At 43.5% G+C, this 18,982-nt stretch overlaps 1 long non-coding RNA gene across 11 annotated transcripts in view; it reads left to right on the top strand.

Moving 5' to 3' along the window:
- Nucleotides 1-18,982, top strand: part of LOC128109928 (uncharacterized) — a 175,436-nt gene that overhangs the window by 10,762 nt on the left and 145,692 nt on the right. For 6 of the 11 annotated variants that reach the window (XR_008217961.1, XR_008217966.1, XR_008217963.1 and 3 more), the window contains 7 exons: nt 3,315-3,453; nt 3,755-3,870; nt 5,764-5,888; nt 10,590-10,800; nt 13,331-13,411; nt 13,582-13,851; nt 17,407-17,534. This is a non-coding gene — a long non-coding RNA (uncharacterized LOC128109928). Of the gene's footprint in view, nt 1-3,314; nt 3,454-3,754; nt 3,871-5,763; nt 5,889-10,589; nt 10,801-13,330; nt 13,412-13,581; nt 13,852-17,406 lie in introns of all 11 variants that reach the window. The other 5 variants (XR_008217958.1, XR_008217957.1, XR_008217960.1 and 2 more) reach the window with 5 other exon arrangements.

The following is an 18,982-nucleotide window of genomic DNA, read 5'->3' as shown; positions in this document are numbered from 1 at the left end:
CCAAGCCCAGAAAGTCTAGGGCCCAAAGGGTTAACTGGAGTTGTTATGGGCTGAGTAGACTTGCAGCAATTCAATTGTTGCAAAGGTCCTGCAGAGGCCAGAGAACAGAAATAGAGACGGAATGCACAGAGCCCAAGGCAAGTGCAAAAGCCCTTTTCATTTCTGCTCTCTATATGTAGGGGTGGGCTGCAGCACATGCCAGAAGGAGCAGACAGGGTGGGGGACCAGCGAATGAGCCAGCTGGAGATGGGGCCAGCTGCTCTGCTTTATCCCACACCAGACTCTTAGGCATCTATTCCTTCCTTCCAGGACCTCCATTTTCTCACCAGAGAAATAGGCTTAACCACATCCTCCCTAGTGTCTCAGACAGGCTGGCCTGTTATAAATACTTTGACATGGTGAGCCTATGAACCCATGCACCTTATGGGGCATATTTTTGAGTGGAAAGGTGATACGTTTGTTTTTGGAACCCTTCCAGTCTCCACGGAGGACTGTTTATTTCTTTTAGTCCTCTCTGTGCCCCAGAACACTGGATTTTTATCTCTAGTAAGTAGCAACTATTCAATAGATAAAAATCAATAGATATGTATGATGAGTCTACCACATGCCAGGCACTGTGCTAGGCATTTACTCTCAAAGATGCCTTGAATAACACTTTCATCTTGTTGGAGTTCATAGTCTAGAAAAGAAGAAATAATTAGTAGAGAGTGATGTCTTGGCATAGAAGTCCTAATAGAGTGTGGTAGAAAGATAGGGGTTGGGGGGCAGGGGTGAGGATCCTGAGGCAGAACCCCAGAGTACATCTGCTCTAGGATCAGTAAAAGATGGTCCCTAAGAAAGGGTGAGAGTAGACTGTTTGCTGTGGCAGAGCCTTAGCTTGTCAAGGCATGTGGGGGTGCGTTGCAAGTTAGGAAACAGAGAGAGAGCTACTGTGGGTGAAGCCTGAGTTAAGGACAGAATGGGGAAAGATAAGGGTGACACATGATGTGTTGTTAGATGTCAAAACCATTAGAGGAATTTGGGACACGGGAAAGCACTGGGGTTTGAACACATTATAGCTTTCCTGGGATAAAGTGCACTTAGTCACGATGCCTTGTCCCCTTTCTATATTGTTAGAGTGGGCTTGCTAATTTGGTAATGGTTTTGTGGGTTTCTTTACTGTAATGTTATGGTCTGTTTGGGGTATTCAGATAGTGCCCGCCCTGTGGAATAAGTTGGAAATGTCCTTCCCAGGTATTAGTTTTTATGCTATTGCTTGTAACAGATTAACACAAATTTAGGGGCTTCAAGCAATAAAAACATGGTAGATGTGGTGGTATGTGTCTATAATCTAGCACTGGGGAGGCTAAGCAAGGAGGGCAGCTAGTTCTGGACCAGCCTGGGCTGTACTCTGAGTTCAGCCCGGACTATAGTGAGCTTGAGTTCTGACTGGAATTGGTGAGACATTGCCTCAAAAATTCAAACCCCAAACCACCAGCACCAGCACCAACATCAGCACCAGCACCAGCATCAGCACCAACACCTCCAGCACCAGCACCAACACCAACACCTCCAGCACCACCTTTAGCCACCAGCACCAGCATCAACTCCAGAACCACCAGCATCCACACCACCAGCACCAGCACCAGCATCCACACCACCAGCACCAGTACCAGAACCATCAGCACCAGCACCTCCAGCACCACCACTTTCTGAAACAGTAAAAACTAAAAATGTGTTATCTCGAAGTTCTTGGGGTCCAGAGTTCAAAGTGATTTTTACTGAGAGAAATGGTGTTAGCGGAGCAGAGATCCTTCTAGAGGCTGGAGGAAAAATTCCTCTCCTCATTTCCTCCAGCTTCTAAAGGCAGCCTCAGTTCTTCCACTCCTGGCCCAGCCCTCTGTCTTCCTAGTCATGAGAGCCAGTGGCATGGTACTCTCAGTATTTCACTCCTTCTCCTCTTCACTTCCCTCCTTCAGTTAGGTAGACCCCTGTCATCTGGTCCAGCTGGATAACACAGGAGACTTGCAAACTCCCTGTTCCCAAGCAAGGAAACACACTCATAACCTCCAGGGATCACAACATGGGCATCCAGAAGAGACCATTATTTTGCCGCTGTAGTAATTTTCAATTTTTGAAAGTGTTTGTATTGTACAGAACTGGTAGCATTAGCCAGTGAAGTTGCTGGGCCTGGAGTTTTCTTTCTGGAAAGTTTTGTTTCAACTGTGATTTCTTCAGTAGCTATAGGATTGAAAAAACTTTAATTTGAGACAGGGTCTTGTTAAATTGTCCAAGCCATCCTCGAATTTGCTATCCTTCTTCCTCAGCTTCCTGATTAGCTAGAATTATATGTATGCACCGTCATACCCAGCTGTATTTAAAAAACTCATCCATGCCTTTCTTTCCAGGCTCATGATTTCTGTTACCCACTTTACCAGGTGGGGGTATAATTATCACAAAAGTATCATTGTGCTAGTTTAATAATTTTACCATCCACACCATTTCCAGGTCTGTCTCTGTTGATGGATGGTCCCTTGTGGATCATCTTTTTCAGTTTGAATGTCTGATAACTTTTCACTGGATGCTGAACACATTGCACTTCGGGCTCTTGGGTGGGTGCTGAAGCTTTGTGCTTCTTTAAATGTTTCTGTGCTATGTTCTAAGTAACAGTTACAGATCAAATAGTGTGGTCCTTTTTTTTTTTTTTTTTTTTTTTTTTGAGACAAGGTTTCTCTGTGTAGCTTTGGAGCCTGTCCTGGAACTCACTCTGTAGACCACGCTGGCCTCGAACTCACATAGATCCCCCTGGCTCTGCGTCACAAGTGCTGGTATTGAAGGTGTGTGCCACCACCACCTGGCTAGTGTGGTCCTTTTGAGGCTTACTTTTGAATTTGGTTGAGACCAGTCAACATTTTACATAGAGCCAATTTGGCAATGTTCTCTTAAATAGCGTTCCTTACACCCCATGCTTAGTAGGGTTCTCTGCTCTAACTGTTTGGAATATAGATGAGCCCCAGCCCTGGGGGAGCTTCAGGAATTTTTTACCCTGCTTGGGCCTTTCTCACATCTCAGGTAGTTTCCTCACACACGTACAGGTGGTCCTCTGTATCCTTCGGTTCTATGTCTGCAGAGTGATTCATCCTTGTATGGAGCATCTTCTTAAAAAGCTGTGTTTATGTTCAATTTTGTCATGACCTTTATGCTCCCCTCTTATTACTCCCTAAACAATTCAACACAACAACGATTCACACAGCATTTGCATTGTAGTATGTATAAGTAGCCTAGTAGTGAGTTAAGTGTATCAGAGCATGTGTGAACTATGCTGTTTTACACAGTGGACTTCAGCATCCATAGATGTTGGTGTTTGTGGGATTTCCTGGAACCAATTCACTGTGGAGATCATGGAGCAACTGTATTCAGTCATCTGTACAAGAGAAGTCCTTTGTTGATCTCCACAGATCTCTCACTGAGCAGGTAAGTTCTGTTAGTCAACTATCCCTTATAACACAAAAACTTGAGATAAACAACTTATGATGAGGGAGGGTTCACTTTCACTCAGTGGTTCAGAGGTTGAGTCCACGGTCTTTGGTTCCATTGCTTTTGGGCCTGGAGCAAGGCAGAAGTATCGAATACTTCTGCTCAATTGACTTTGATGCATCATGGGGGTCAAGGAGAGTGCTATTGAGTAAAGCCTCTTAGCTCACGGTGGCCAGGAAGTGGAGAGAAAAGGAGCCAGAGGTTGAGTGAGACCTCGATGTCTTCTTCGTGAATATAGGCCTTTGAGGAACATTCTGGACACAAACTCTACCGTCTGTTCTCTCTGATAGTTGGCTCAGTGAAATCTAGCTGCTTTGGGCTTCCCAACCACACAGTTCCGTCTCTTCAGTTCAGGTAAATCCCTTTACCTGGGAAATCTCCTTTTCTGTTGTAAGTCCAGCAAACTTTCCAGCCCTGGATCTGAGACATATTTAGTGCCCACTTATTTTGTTCTTCTTGTTCTTTTTTAATTATATGATGCCTGAAATATTTTTTCAGCAAACTGTATTTAGTTTTGTTGTTTCACGAGGGTGGTGTTTTGGGTCATCTTTATTCCACTTTGTTGGAAGTAGAAGCTGATATAAAAGCATCTTCAGGTGAGATTACTAAAATGCCTCATTTAAAAATACCTCAAATTCAAAAGAACAATGCCGTGGCTGTAAGGAATGAAACTATGGAGGCCTGGAGTAGATAGGGAGCATTGAAATACCTTCAACGTGCCTAAACTCTGCATCATCTGCTCCGCCTGCCGCATGTCAGAAGTGCACACTGGACCTGCTGAAAGCTGCCGTAGAGCTGGACAGGGAGTCTTATCGACACCAGAGGCTGCAACACTGATCTCACCCAGAGTTGTAGGGAAGCAAGTGCTCATGGGCCCCTGATCACGGTGTGTTTGCCTGGTGTCTGTGAGGACCACTTCTGCCCAGGTTTCCGGGGAAACGGGCCTCAGTCCAGGAGGCCCCTTTGTACCTAAACATTAACCTATGACTGAGACTGGAAGCCATTTTTGCCAGGGCTCATGTATGCCTCTTAGGATGATGCTTAATTCTGTAGCAAGATGGCTTTCTTTCCGCAAGATAACTCAGATTTTTCTGGCATGGAGAGACTCTGGAGATGGGGGATAGGGGCCAGGAGCTCCCTGTGCGGCACAGGGACTGAAAGTCCAGTGGGCTGAGTGTCCCTGGTGACTGCCCTCAAGGGAAAAGGATGGCAATGGTTGTTATCAGGAAGTGAAGCTCTCCCAGGCCTGGGGTCCTTATTTTAAGAGTCTGGCCAAATGGCCCAGAAGATCTTAACCTGTTTCTCCTTGGACCTCCTGTCATTTCCTTTGTGGTCTCATTTTACCGAGGCAGCCTGTAGTAGCTAACTGGAAGATGTAGCAAGGCTGGCCCTGCTGCACCTGCCAGGCAAGCTCTCACATCCCTGAGTGACCATGAAGGTCTTTGTGTCATGGCAAACTGTAATTGCTTCTATAACAATGACAGATTGTCACATCGATGACAGACTCCAGGTGCCATCTCTGTGAACATGACATGGAATGATATGGGCACAGATGTATCCAATACTTCTGCTCAATTGACTTTGATGCCAAATATAGGTCAGGACACACAATAGGCATGCAGTCAGTACTCACTGAATGCATAAGCAGAGAGTTTCATAATTGCCATGGCCGGGGAGAGGACCACATTCACAGAGGCTGTGCTGGCTTCATGTGCCAACAACATAACCATACAAAATTGAAAATGTTTCACGTGCCACAGTGAGTTTTCCAATCTGGGGAGAATTACCCTACAAAGAACGAAGTTGTGAAGTTGTCAATTATCCCAGCTCCCAAGTTATAGGAACAAGGGGTTTCTTAGTCCTAACTTTGTCTTTCACAGTGGCCCTCTGTAGCAATGTTTGTTTTTCTATTTATGGGGTGTTTTCTGCACTCATGAATCTCACCTCCCCAAGGAAAAAGTCAGATACTTGCATTTTTACCTTCTGGACATATCCATAGATTCAGGTTCCACCAATTACATGCACTTATGGGAGAGTTTGGTGGGAACAAAGACGAGGAGGAAATAAGGACCGGAGACTGTTTTCTGGTCAACCGGCGTGACTTCTGAGCATCAGAGGTGGAATTTTAGGCTTCCAGAGCTCAGCATCAGGGGTCTGTTGTGGTCCAAGAGTCATCCCCTGGCCTTCTGGGTGATTTTATGAGCCAATCATATATTTCAATAATTTGTTTTTCTTCTCTGACTACAGTAGCCAGAACATTCTGCTCTGCAGAACCGAGAACCTGACAGATACAGCTTTGAACAGTTAGTTAAGGGCTAATGCTTCCTGTGGCTGTTGCCTGCGAATCGAACTCATTTCTACTCTGACGGAAGGTGAGATTTCTGAGGAATAGCTAGGTCAGAATGAGCAAGCAGGTCCCAAACCTGCTGGTGGGAGTGAGTGGGACTCTGACTCCTAAAAATCTCCTTTGCAGTTTCTGAACTCTGGTCTCTGGAAATCTGTCCCATTAGCTTGTTCCTTGGCCCATGTCACCTCTCTCTCCTCCCCACCTAAGGACACATGTTGCTGAGGCCAGAGATGTGTGATCTTCCAAGACCTTTTTTGGTCTTATCTCACAGTCAACAACTTGTAGAATTTTACTTACCACTATTATGTAAATCGTTTGCCTTTTCTCCTTCCCCACAGTTGCTGTCCTGACATTATAGTTCTCTTTGGTTCAGTTTCCTGCCCTCAGCCCCAACAGATTTTGGGCCATTTCCCAGGTTCCAAATTTCATCATGTCCTTTCCTTATTGTAACTGTTTGAATAAGAATGGTCCATGTATTTCAATACTTGGCCCCAGTGTACTTGAATTTTTGGTCCCCTGTTGTTGAAACTGTTTGGGAAGGATTAGGAGGTGTGGTCTTGTTGGAGGAGGTGTGTCCCTGAGGGTGGGCTTTGAGGTTTCAAAAGGCCATGCCATTACCAGTTAGGTCTCTCTCTTTCTCTCTGTCTCTGTCTCTGTCTCTCTGTCTCTGTCTCTGTCTCTGTCTCTCTCTCTCTCTCTCTTTCTCTGTCCCTTGTGCTTGTGAACTGTAAGCCTCAGTAAACTCTTTCTTCTACAAGTTGCTTTAGTTGTAGTGTCTTGGAACAACAACAGAAAAGTAACTAAGATACCCTCTAGGATGAAATCCTTCCACAGCAAGTGAATGCCCAAGCTGCATTGTGGTCTTGACACCATGAATATTTCCAACCAATTTCCCACTTGATCCTCATTTTCCGTGTCCTGCCACCCACCAGCCTCCAAACACCGGGATCGCATCACTGCCTCATGGAATATACAACTGTCTCACCTTGAAAGGTCCTGTATGACATCATGCATTTGACACACACCTACTCATTCTTCAAGATTTTGTGAGAATGCCACCAACTCTGGGGAAATGCGTTTTCATTTCCAGCAAGTGTAGCACCTCTCATTGTGTTCCCAAAGTGCCTCTCTATACTACTGTACTTCCACGTTGCCGTGGTTGTCATTTACACATGTCTTCTTAGTGGAAGTAGAGCATGTGTGAGAGAGAGCCAGCGTCCCCTTCACCTTTGTGTCCCTAGGACTAAGAGCAGTGCCTGACACTTGGGGTCTCTACAGGTGTTTATGAAATTAAGTAATCAGCAACAGAAACAACAGCAAGAGACAACCATGAAAACATCGGGAACTTTCCTTCCCCTAATGTTAGCTGTTACTAAAGAGATGTTTGGCTGCATGTATCTGTGTGTACCACATGCATGCCTGGTGCCCAAGGAAGCCAGAAGAGGGCATCTGATTCCTTAGAAGTGGCATTACAGACATTTTTATTAGCTGTCATGTATGTGTTGAGAACTGAACCCAGGCAAGTGTTCTTAACCCTGGATCCCCTTCTGTTGCCCCTAGAAATAGTTATTAAAGTCACACTATTAGCCATAACCATCCCTTCTCTCATAGGCCACCAGAAGGAATTCTTCCTACATAGGCAGCTAGAGGCAGACCCAGAGAGGGAAAGGAAGTACCTGCTGCTTTACACACTCCTAGCTTCCTGGAATAGCAATCTACACAGAGCTCACTAATAGTTAGGGAGTAGCTAATAGCTCTGTGTTGGCATCTAAGAAAACGATGCTTTCCCTCTTTTCCTACACAAGCAATGATTTTTAAGTTGAGGATGTTCAAAATGGCTGGAACGGAGAGAGGCATTTCAGACAGCACACGTATTTAAAAGGTACTGCTCCTTGTGGGCGGCCTTCATTTCAATCATTAACTAGGATGGCAACCCCTGCCAGCCAAAGCAGAGACACAGAGCTGAAGGCAGGCCTACTTTCATGCACGCACACCAATTTCTTATAGGAAAGGAAATTACGCTTGGAAAGCAAACAAATTTATAAGGAAGCAGGTAATCATTCACACTGCAAAAAAAAATACCCTTCGCTGTACAAAAGGAACTCCCACAGGGCACTTTTAAATGGGAAATGCCTTGGGAGCGCTTAAAATACCATTGAGTTTATAAGGAATCGATTAAGAACTAATTCTTGGAGAAACCAATCTATTGCACAATGAGGGCACCTTCCTGTCTTTGCTTTGTTCTCAACTTTTTTTGTTGTTGTTAGAAATGTCTACAGAGTAATAACGTGCAAAAAAAAAAAAGTGCGTTGTTAGGGTCAGGAGATTGGGGTTTGAACTGGTTTTTTGGCCTGCTGTCTGAGCCCAGGCAAACATCATCCTGTGTTCATGGATGGAACTGGGGCCAGCAAGTTTAAGAGTAAGAAGCAGAAATTGGAATAAGTGTGTAGGGGCCCATAACACAGGTGATTATTCACACACATACTCATTTTCTCGGACTGCCATTTAACAAATGGCCACAGGTTGGATGGCTTAAGCTTCAGACATGCTTCATCTTATACATCCTATGTTGTGTGACTCTATTCCTGTAGAGAGGTAAACAAATATCTGCTCACCCCAGACAGGGAATCAAGGACAGACCAAAGTAAGGATACCACCGAAGTACAACTTGGTGTTGTAGCGATCCAATGAGTTTTATTGGGATTATCCAAAAATGGGGTGAGGGGTTACTTATAAGAGCAAAAATTCCTCAGACAGCTACATCACCAAAAGTCCACTTCAGCATATGTGCACAGTTAATAAATACTGGAAACCTAGAATGCATGTGTAATCTGCAGGCAGCTCAACAGGTAGGAGACATTCTCCTTCAGGAACCTCAGGTTATCCGAGCTCCTCCAGGTAGCCTGGCTGGTCTCTCTCCTTCCAGGTAGCCTGGCTGGTCTGACCCTCTTTTAGGCAGGTCAACTTTTCTAAGAGTCTTATAGGCAGATCAGTTTGTTTGGGATGGTCTCTCAGAAGTTCTTACTGCTTATATATGGCTGGTGAGGTAGGGGCCTAACAAATCTGGTCAGTTCCAGGGGTTTCCTGAAGCCTGTGATCTGTTGACTTCCTCAGCTTAATGTGCTTCCCTCTAAGATGGAGGGCTCTGTCTCAGGAAATTGCTACACACCCTCTTTGCCATGTGGAGGAGTACAAGGAGGCCGGGTGCTCTGTAGACAAAATTCTAAACAGTCTTAGTAAATAAGAAACACAGAGCCAAATACAGAGGAAATAGCCATGACTAGCTTTAGCTTACCACCAGCAGTAGCTTTCCCAGAGAGAGAGATCTCTTCCTACCTAACCTGTGCTTTTATTGATTTCCTGTTCTGCCTTCTCATTGGCTCTGAGCCCAGCCACATGACTTCCTCATCACTGCCTATCTATACAGACCTCCAGGTCTCTATGGTTGGTACTGGGATTAAAGGCTCCTGTTACCATGTTCGGCTGTGTCCTTGACCACACAGAGACTCTGCCTGCCATGCGATCGGATTAAGGGCGTGTGCTACCACTGCCTGACTCTGCTTATGGCTCGCTTTGACCACTGATCTCCAGGCAACTTTATTTATTAACATACAAATAAAATCACATTTCAGCACAAATAAAATATCACCATAGTGCTCTGTACAGCACAGTTCATTTTTTTGCAGGAAGATTTCTCACATCCTGTGGAAACATGCTTCGGTCAGATGGAGTTAGTGCTCTGCCTCCGAGTGCCCTGCCAAAGCAGTCATGAGGGCAATGAATTGGTCACTTCTTTCCAAGTGTGGTTTCTAATACACTCAAAAAATAAAAAGGCTAGCTGGTGTTCTGAAGATTTGGTCCTGGAGGTTTAGCTGGACTAGGTTTAAAGGTCACAGGCTAGAAGAAACTACTTGGGGGACATAACTGTTGGCACGTTGGTCCCCACCCAGTGATCCTGGGATACTGCAGCAGATTGGTTGCAGTGATGGCCCCCTTTGTTCTCACCTCCCCGTACCCATGCATTTGATAATGGCCTCTCACACTTTTTCTTGGTATAGCCATTGAACCTGCTTTGACCAAGTAACTTGAAAACATGCCCCTTTTGTCCTCTTACTGTGCTCTCAGCCTCTGCCATGGCTACCACGCTGTCAATCTCAGCCAGTCTGCTGGAGGAAGAGACACCATGCTTACTTCATCACCCGACAAATGCATGGCTGACCCTGAGCTGCTCACAGACATCTGAGTGAGCCCAGCTGATGTTAGCCGAGCATGGCTTAGGGAGGCAGAACGGCCCAGCTAAGCCCAGTAGACACTGTAGTCTCAAACTTGTTCACTAAAATATGGATTTTTTTTTGGGGGGGGTGGTATTTATGTGGGGTTGCTTCATTGTAAGCTGCTTGATTTGGAGGGCAGCTTGTTGTGTAACAAAAGCTTTCCAAGGCAGGGATTTCCCCAGATTATTTTCTAGTACTGGAAATACTGGTGAAAACATGTGTGTAAGGTGTCTTTGGGTCAGTTTTCTAAACAGCCAGGTTACATTGGGAGAACTTTACTAGGACATGGCATTCATCACCAGTCTTGGCTTTCTGCCTCTTGAAATAACGGGATTTGGAGTTAATTAAAAGTACCAGTGATAATATAGAATATAAAACTCACAATGTCTTCTCACAATAAAGATGTATTTTTCTCCCATGTTGTAGTCTGTGTATATATTTTGTTTTTGTAGCTCACACATCTGTGGTCAGCTGCAAAGAGGGCTGAGGGCTGGCTAAACTTAGCTGGCTCAGCTGAGATGGCTCATTTCAATTCCGCGTGGTGATTCATCTTTCAGAAAATAAGTTTGAACTTGATCATGCTTACATATAACCATGAAGAGCTCCAGGGATTGTGATGGTGAACTTCACGTTGTCAACTCGATTGGATCACAGGATGTCCAGGTATCTCACTAAATATTATTTCTGCGAGAGTGTGTCTTGAAGGGACCAGCAAAAAAATTTTGGTGTACTGAGGAAGAAGTTCACCCTTCCCAGTATGCGAGGGTCTCATCTAACCCACCAAGGTCTTGAGTTGAGGAAAAGTATGGAGAAATGGAAGATTCTCTGGCTTTCCATCTGAAGCCTTGGACAGGAGCATCAGTCTTTTGCCCATGGTTCACTGGCTCTCAGGCCGTTATACCTCAGCTTTGCTGGATCCCAATTTTACAGACAAAAGCAGATCTTAAGACTCCTCAGTTTTTGTAACTCAATGAGCCAAGATTGCATAACCAATCTGCTCATATGTGTATAAATGTTTCCAGTTTATGGATGTGTGCATTTACTTATACGTAAAGTTAAGTGTGTGTATATCCATCCTATTCCATATCTCTGTGGAACCCTGGTACATGGTCCCAGGCTCCTTCCTCTAAGTCTTTCAGTGCATCCTCTGTGTTCATCCTGCAAACACAGAAAGAAAACAAGCAGGGATAATCTGGTGGGACTGTGCCGGGCACCAGTTGAGGTTGGCATTAATCACTTTCTCTTCATTCCATCGGTGACAGGTAGTCTAGATGCAGCAGAGTTAAGATCATGATCTAGCAGTATGTCAAAGGCAAAGAGAGAGGAAGGGATGGATCCTGGGGAGAAGCGGCGTCCAGGCGACTGTGCATTCACTCAACACTTGGGTGACTTGCTCGGCTTCTCCAAGCTTGTTTAACTTGCTGAGAAAGCAGGGGAGATGGAAGCACTGTGGATGAATTGCTGTGAGAACTGAGCGAGATTCCTTCTGCAGTGTGCCTCCTGTGAGACCGGAGGAAGTGGTAAAGATGCCAGTTCTTCTTTTGATGGTTGTATGAAAAAGTGAGGCCGCCTGGGGGAGGTAATGGTAAGGAAGGTTGTTCATCTGTGACTAAGAGAACTCCCTCCAATCTGTCTCTTCATTCTGACATGTAGCCATTTTCTCTGGGGAAACTGAGGCATCTCAGTGCCTTGTCTCTATGCTCCTGCGTTTGAGGTTGTATCTGGCACAGCAAGGGTAGTGGGAATGGTTTACCATGAGCATAGATAGTAATTGGGTATATTTCTGAAGAGAATTTTAAAAAAGATTTTGAATTTTTATTTACTTGTAGGTTTTCATAATAAAATTTATTTAAGAAGAAAAAATTAAAAAGAAAGTGAAACCAGCTGAAAATTGGTATATTTAACAATTATCATTATGTGCCGCAAGAGTTATAAAATGGTACTTCCTAAAAGAAAATATTTTGTTATTTGAAGACCAAACAATTACTAAGGAGATATAATGGTATAATATAAAATATAGTTGGCCCCTACAAGAATAGGTATGGACTATATATTTGCATTTTGAAAGTACAATAAAATATTTAAACTGTGAAGCCAGCCAGGTGTCCAGCAACAGAAAGATGGACAAGGAAAATGTATTACACCTACACAATGGGATTTTTCTCATAATTCATAAAGAACTAAGTTATGCTGCTGGTGGGAAAGTGGATACAACTGTAGATAATCGTATTAAGTAATTTAAGCCAGTCTTAGAAAGGTACATACCAAGCAGGGAACATCAAAGAAGAGGGGTTGGAAAGACTGTAAGAGCTAGTGGGCCAGAACATCTGCTGTGAAGATAGTGTCTTCTATCTAAGACAGGGAAGCTGGGCTTGTAGGACCTCAAATAGATGGTCATCTAACTGGGCCAGTTGCCATGCCAACATCGATGAGGGAAATCTCAGAAGGCCCTACGCCTAGATGAAGAGCTACAGTCTGTCAGTGGCTGTGGAGAGAGGGAGAACAGTCTTGTCCAGGGATGAGGCCCCTGACAGGTTATTTAGTTCCAAGTGGTCAGCCCTAATCACATATACCTATGAGCAAACATATATACAATATGTAACAATAATTAAAGAGGAAGAGCTCATGAATTTGAGATGGATTGAGGGAGACACAGGAGGAGTTGGAGGGAGGAGGAAGATGGATGAGCAGAAATGATGTAACAGCACTCATGTATGAAATTCTCAAAAAATTAAAAACGTGAAATGTTAGAAGTATTTTAAAAACAAAAAAGAAAGGCAAATATTATATATCTCATTTGTGGTTTCCAGATTTTATATAAATACACAAATTCCCCACATACACATACACACATATGATATGGTAGTAGAAGTAAAATTGTCTGGGGAGACAAAGGAAACCAATGGGAGGAAGTGGGGGCTGAAAGAAGGGATGGCGGAGGGCACAAGAGACAATATACAGAGCACAATATACGCAAGCAAGCAGTCTGGAGCGAACAAAAGAAATGATAAAAATACATTAAAGAGGCATCTGGCTTTCAGATTCATTTGAGCTCGATTTGCAAATTCTGTTTTATTGTTCTAAACTTTTAGGCATGAAACAATGGGTCACTCGGCATGACAGAACTGAAACCACCCAAGCACGGTTTCATCGTCACAGTATTGTTCATTTTCAATTTCTGGCTTAAATACAGGCATGTCTGGACCCACGAGTGATGAAAGACAGAAGCTTCTTCAAAGGGCTTGAAGGATGCTGAGATGTTACCAAGTTACTGGTAAGGCACCCAGTTCATTTCCATATACAGTGTCGGTTTGAAGCGTAAGTGATGGAATTCTATTACTTTGCTTGGTGGGTAGGTGATAAGGAATCTCCTTTGGGTGTCAGATCAGGCTTGGTGTTTTGTGCCCTGTCCTGGTAGCACTTCCTTTCTCCTGTGATTCTTAGGTTGTCTAGAAGTAGGATGACATCCTCAGGAAGAAGTCTGATGAGGCGGCTCTCTGGAATCCCAATCCTCGGGCCCAGACCTTTATCATATCTTGGAACATGAAGTCAGTGGGAAAAGCAATGTCCAGTTCAAAGGGGACACACACACGGCTGCACATGGAGGCATCCTGGATTCCTACTTTCCTGGATTACCTATCTACTTCCCAGATGCTCTTATGCTGCCAACAGTCCATACAAAAGCCATGTTAAATTATCCTCTGATCCAAATGAGTAAGTGTAATTTTGGGTGGATCTTCCATCCATTACTGCATTTCTAGCTGCTTCACAGTCTTACGTTTTTATGTTAATGGCACCATTTTTCTCCCAATCTCATTATTTTTCACATTTTACATTTCACCCAGCTCTTTCCTTTTATGTCCACCTTGGGTTAGACTCAAATGGGGTTCCATTCCACTCTCCACAGCCCATCTCTATGTTCCTGTCCAATGAACATCTCAGACATCACTTTAGCATGTCACTGGTCACTGGTGCAGAGGCTTCCTGGGGCTGTGGCATCAAGGGCACCGTGAGGATGCTGGAATCAATAGTGTGGAGATGCCTAGTTTTCAACTAAAACGTTTTTGTTTTGTTTTGTTTTTCATCTAAGGTTAAGCCTGACTCCCCAGGGTGAAACATATAAGTGGATGCAAAGGAGCTCCATTTTTCCTCCATGCCAATGCAGGGGCTCAATAAATATTCCTTGAATTGAGAACGGACCTTTGGATAGTATTGACAGTTGCACTGAGAGATGCACACCAATGTGGATTGTTGGAGCAGCTGGAGGTGTCATTTCCAGAGACCTCTTGGGAAGCCAAGTTGGAATACTTGCTTTAACAGCACAGTAAAGAATTTCAAAATGACTCAATTGCTGCAATTAATTAAGAGGTGTTTTTAATGTAGATTTAAGCTCAGTATTGGGAGGGATTAGGAAGAGGATAATAATATGAGTCCTAGAGTGGGCACAGGCTTTTCAATAGTTGCATTTAGATAACACACACACACACACACACACACACACACACACACACACACACACACACACACACACACAGCGCACAGGTTTACAAGATGATATGATTAAAAAAAAACCAAATAGGAAAAAGGTCAAATGAATTTTTATTATCCATAGTCCATAAGGAGGTTGATACATGTTTTGACTACCAACGTGGTTTATAATTTGTTTGTGAGATTCTCCCGATTCTTACCCAGCACAGATGAGAGGTTCCTTTTTCATATCGTATTCTCACAAGTTTCCTTGTGTTTCTAAACTGGCTCAGTGTATGAAAACATAACAACCTCCTTTAAGCATCATATTTTGCCCATAATCACCCACTGATTCATTTCTTTTGGTTACCAGTGGCTGTGTTAGTAAACTGTCCTAACATTCAAAGGCTAAAACCAATTGTTGTATTGCTTTTGTACGGTTGTGGTCGACCCCGTTGACAGTGTATATGCCGGTCTCTCTGGAGCTCTCTTGGGTAGGGGTACTGAGTGGAGTCTTACCTGGGATCTTAGATCTGATGGGCCTCTTTTGCTCGTCATATCAGTCTCAGGACCTTTCCCTTTCTGCATGGACTCCCCATGTCATCCCATAGGGCGGTCTCTCAACTGTGACAGCCAGACGTCTTACACAGAGGCTCAACATCTGAAAAAATGAAGAATATGGAGGATTTCAACCGTACACTCCTCCCAATAGCCAGTGGAGGGTCAGTTCCTCCAGATTCTGCCATGTCATCGCATCAGGTCCCAGGGGACATGGGAGAGGAATCTGCAAAAAGGGATCGATGTGGGGGACGTATCCTGTTAAAGCCACCTTCATGATTCGTGTCTTCTCAGATGAAAAATTCCCTCACTTACACAAACCTCATTCTATATGAAATGAGCCGAAAGTCCAGGGTCACAATGCTATATGGTTGAGACTCCTCATGTGCACTTCCTTAGAGGCAAAGATCAAGAAAGAGAACAATCCATTTGTCCTCCATTCTCCACCACAGAGTAGGGAAAAGGTCAGAAAACTACAGTGTTCCCTGTTCTAAAGAAGAAGGAAGGGAATATTACAGCAATTCTGAAATCCAGGCTGCCACAGCCCCTGATTTCTTCCACTTAAGTCAAGGGACATTCCGTGTTCAAACCTCCCTTTTTTCTGAGATTATTCCTCTCAGCTCTTGGTTTCAACCTCTGGCCTTTGGGTCTTGCCTCTGAGTCACTCTTCCTGTGTCTAAAGAATGGTACGTGCTAGCAAGTACATGACTCTAAGCCTCCTTCTTGCTCCACAGGAAGAGGGAGGGCAAACCTCAATTAACCATCTCTCCTCAGAGTCATATTCTTTTGTAGCTGCCTCAGGCATTGAGTCACAGGTTGCCTCTGTGATCTGCTTTAGCCAGTGGAATATTCCAGAAGTCCCAGCTCTAGCTCAAAAGCTTGAGAAGATCCAATAGCTTCTGATTTTGTGCTTTGGAATACCTAACCCCAGGTGACCTGTCTGTCCACCTCTCTGGATTGACTCCATGGAGAGTCCACACAGGGGATGGTGGTGGTGGCGGCTGAAAAATCATGAAGAGAGAAAGTCACCATTGCCCCCCTGATATCTAGATAACTTGCTACCAACTGATATATGCTGGTCATCACGTGAGAGAAGGAAGAATCCCCAAAGAACTTCTTTTTTTTTTTTTTTTTTTTTTTTTTTTTTTTTGGTTTTTTGAGACAGGGTTTCTCTGTGTAGCTTTGCGCCTTTTCTGGAACTCGCTTTGGAGACCAGGCTGGCCTCGAACTCACAGAGATCCGCCTGCCTCTGCCTCCCGAGTGCTGGGATTAAAGGCGTGCGCCACCACCGCCCGGCCCCAAAGAACTTCTTATAGGACACAGTCACACATGGAATTATGAGAGAAGAAAGTAGCTGTTGTTTGAGACTATTAATCTGGGATACTCTGTTCTATACCAATGGATGATCAAGATCTGTGCATGAATTCATTCAAAGTTACTGTACCTGGTGCTGTTAGGCCCAGGTGGATGCAAAATTCAATATAGATCCTCAACTTCATCCTGTTGATATATGCTAGAGAGAAATCTGGGCAAATAGAATTATTTTAATTTTATATTTTAAAGACAAAGGTTTCTGCACAGAATGCCTTTTTGGTGACTCTTTTTGTGAAATGAATAATCACTCTGAAATTTGTTGTATTTTTCATTTCTTTCAAGTTAGGGGTTTAGAGTAGTGAAGCACACCTGAGCCTTTGCAAATACAATTCAATTTAACAAATATTTTCTGAGTGCTTACTATGTGCTTCTTCTATGTATTTTTTCAAATCTGTCTCCTCAAGTGAGATTGGATTGAAAATCAGGTGCTGCTTTCCATCTGACATCTATTAGCTTGCCTGGGCATTATTGTCGGAGTTACTCAGGGATCCTGTTTTTTGTCTATTAGCATATATTCTTGCACTCTTATGCCTCCCCTGACTGTTTTCTTAATGCTTCAGGAGGAATTACATTCAGTTGTTCAGTTTCTAAATGACCTAATTAGCAGTACTTTCCCTACTCTTTCTTTATAAAAATCCCCTGTCACCAATTGGACTCCCTCCTCATCAGCCTTCTCTTCGTCTCTGAGTCTTACTCAACATTCTGCTAATGAGTTCCTGCTCCATTGTTGGTCCTCCATGGATTGCTGCTGGGACGTTTAGAAGTCTCTTTGCCTTAATTATAGGGGAAGGGTGTCTCTTCTCGTCATTCCCTGCTAGACTCTGCTAGCCCTGAAGCTCCAGTCACTTACCTTTTGCCTTGTTTGCTCAGGGACAGAGGCTGTAAAGCAGGAAGTCACCCTGGAGACCACATGGTTCCACAGAAGGACAAACTTTGGACTAGAAAACCAAGAGACTTGTTCAAAGAGTGACAACCAGGACCAGACCCACATCTCCAAAGTAAGAAGTCTTGACTTCATGACTTCATGACTTCGATGGGTGCACTACAGAATGGCAGCATACTAATACGACTGGTCAACTGGAGATTAACAGATTGATTAATTGATTAAGCTCTGTTCTTAATCTTGAGATTAAAAAGTGGAGGAAAATATGAGAAAAAAGGGAAAAATCTAGTGGATTCAGAAACTGTACTGTTCATAGCAATAAGTCATATATTTAGGGTTTAGAATTGTGGTCAATGCCTTCATGCTTCTTATTAACTTATGCAATAAACATTTAACATCAGCTGTATATGTATACAGGCATGCACATTCACACTATGTCATGTCCTTACAAATGTCTTTATTATGCATTCAGTTACAAGTTTCATGCTTGTGGCAACATCTCATAGATTGTTTTGCAGGGGAAATGGTGGTGTCATTTTTAAATAGAAACTTATCCTCCCAATTGGCCTCATAGCCCCAATTCTTAGACTCATCAGAGCATATTCCACAGTAGAAGTTCTTAGACTCAAATGCAATTGGGAGCCATGAAGTTAGTACAGGCAAATAAATGAGGCTGAGTGTTACACTGATGAAATGCCAGGTCTATGACTGCCTGGAGACCACACATCTCCTTTAAAGAAGTAGTTGCTAACTCATGTTAGGTGACTGTTGCTATGTAGGAATTCCAAGCCCAGTATTTCCAGAACTTCTGAATTTTTAAGAAATGGTAGATATCGCTAATGATTTAGAAAACTTTAAACCACTGCATGGCCCACATAAAGATATTTACTAGATTCACGCCTGGGTAAGTAGTTTGTCTTACTTGGTAAGAGTTTGCCCACTACTTGGTAAATATCCCTTTCCCCATCATTATTTGGCATTTTCCCTTCCCCACCACTACTTGGTATATATCCATCCCTTCCCCATGTTCAGAGATGCTCTCATCTCCCAGTAATTCTGCAAGAGAATGACATCAGGGCCATGGTTCAAACAACACTCAATTATTCACCTTAATGTCTTTGAGAAAAAAATCAAAGTTCTTCATTATGGTCCAAAGCTGCCTTTGAAGAGAGTTAGTTTGTGTTATGTAAAAAAAAAAAATGTATGAATTGGGGCTGGAGATATGGATTAATGGTCAAGAGTACTATCTGCATTTTGAGGACCCAGGTTCAATTCTCAGCACCTACATGGCAGCTAACAACTGTTTGTATCTCCAGTTCCAGGGGATCTGATGCCCTGTTCTAGCCTATACAGGCACTGCACATATGTGGCATACAGACATATATTCAGGCAAAACACCCAAACACACAATATTTTTTTAAAAAATCTCAAAAAAATGTATTGATTATTCTACATTCTGTCACATTCATGCAATTTCAGCCTCCAGGAGGTTGAGGAAGGTTAGGAAGGAGGATCTAGACTTTGAAGCCAGCCTGGGCTACATAAACACTGTATCAAAACCAA

This window comes from Peromyscus californicus, unplaced genomic scaffold, assembly GCF_007827085.1.
Source record: "Peromyscus californicus insignis strain IS unplaced genomic scaffold, ASM782708v3 Scaffold_14__1_contigs__length_90479793_seg_2, whole genome shotgun sequence".
Lineage (NCBI taxonomy): Eukaryota > Metazoa > Chordata > Mammalia > Rodentia > Cricetidae > Peromyscus > Peromyscus californicus.
Note: the sequence above shows the minus strand (reverse complement) of the source record. Positions and strands in the feature narration are given on the sequence as shown.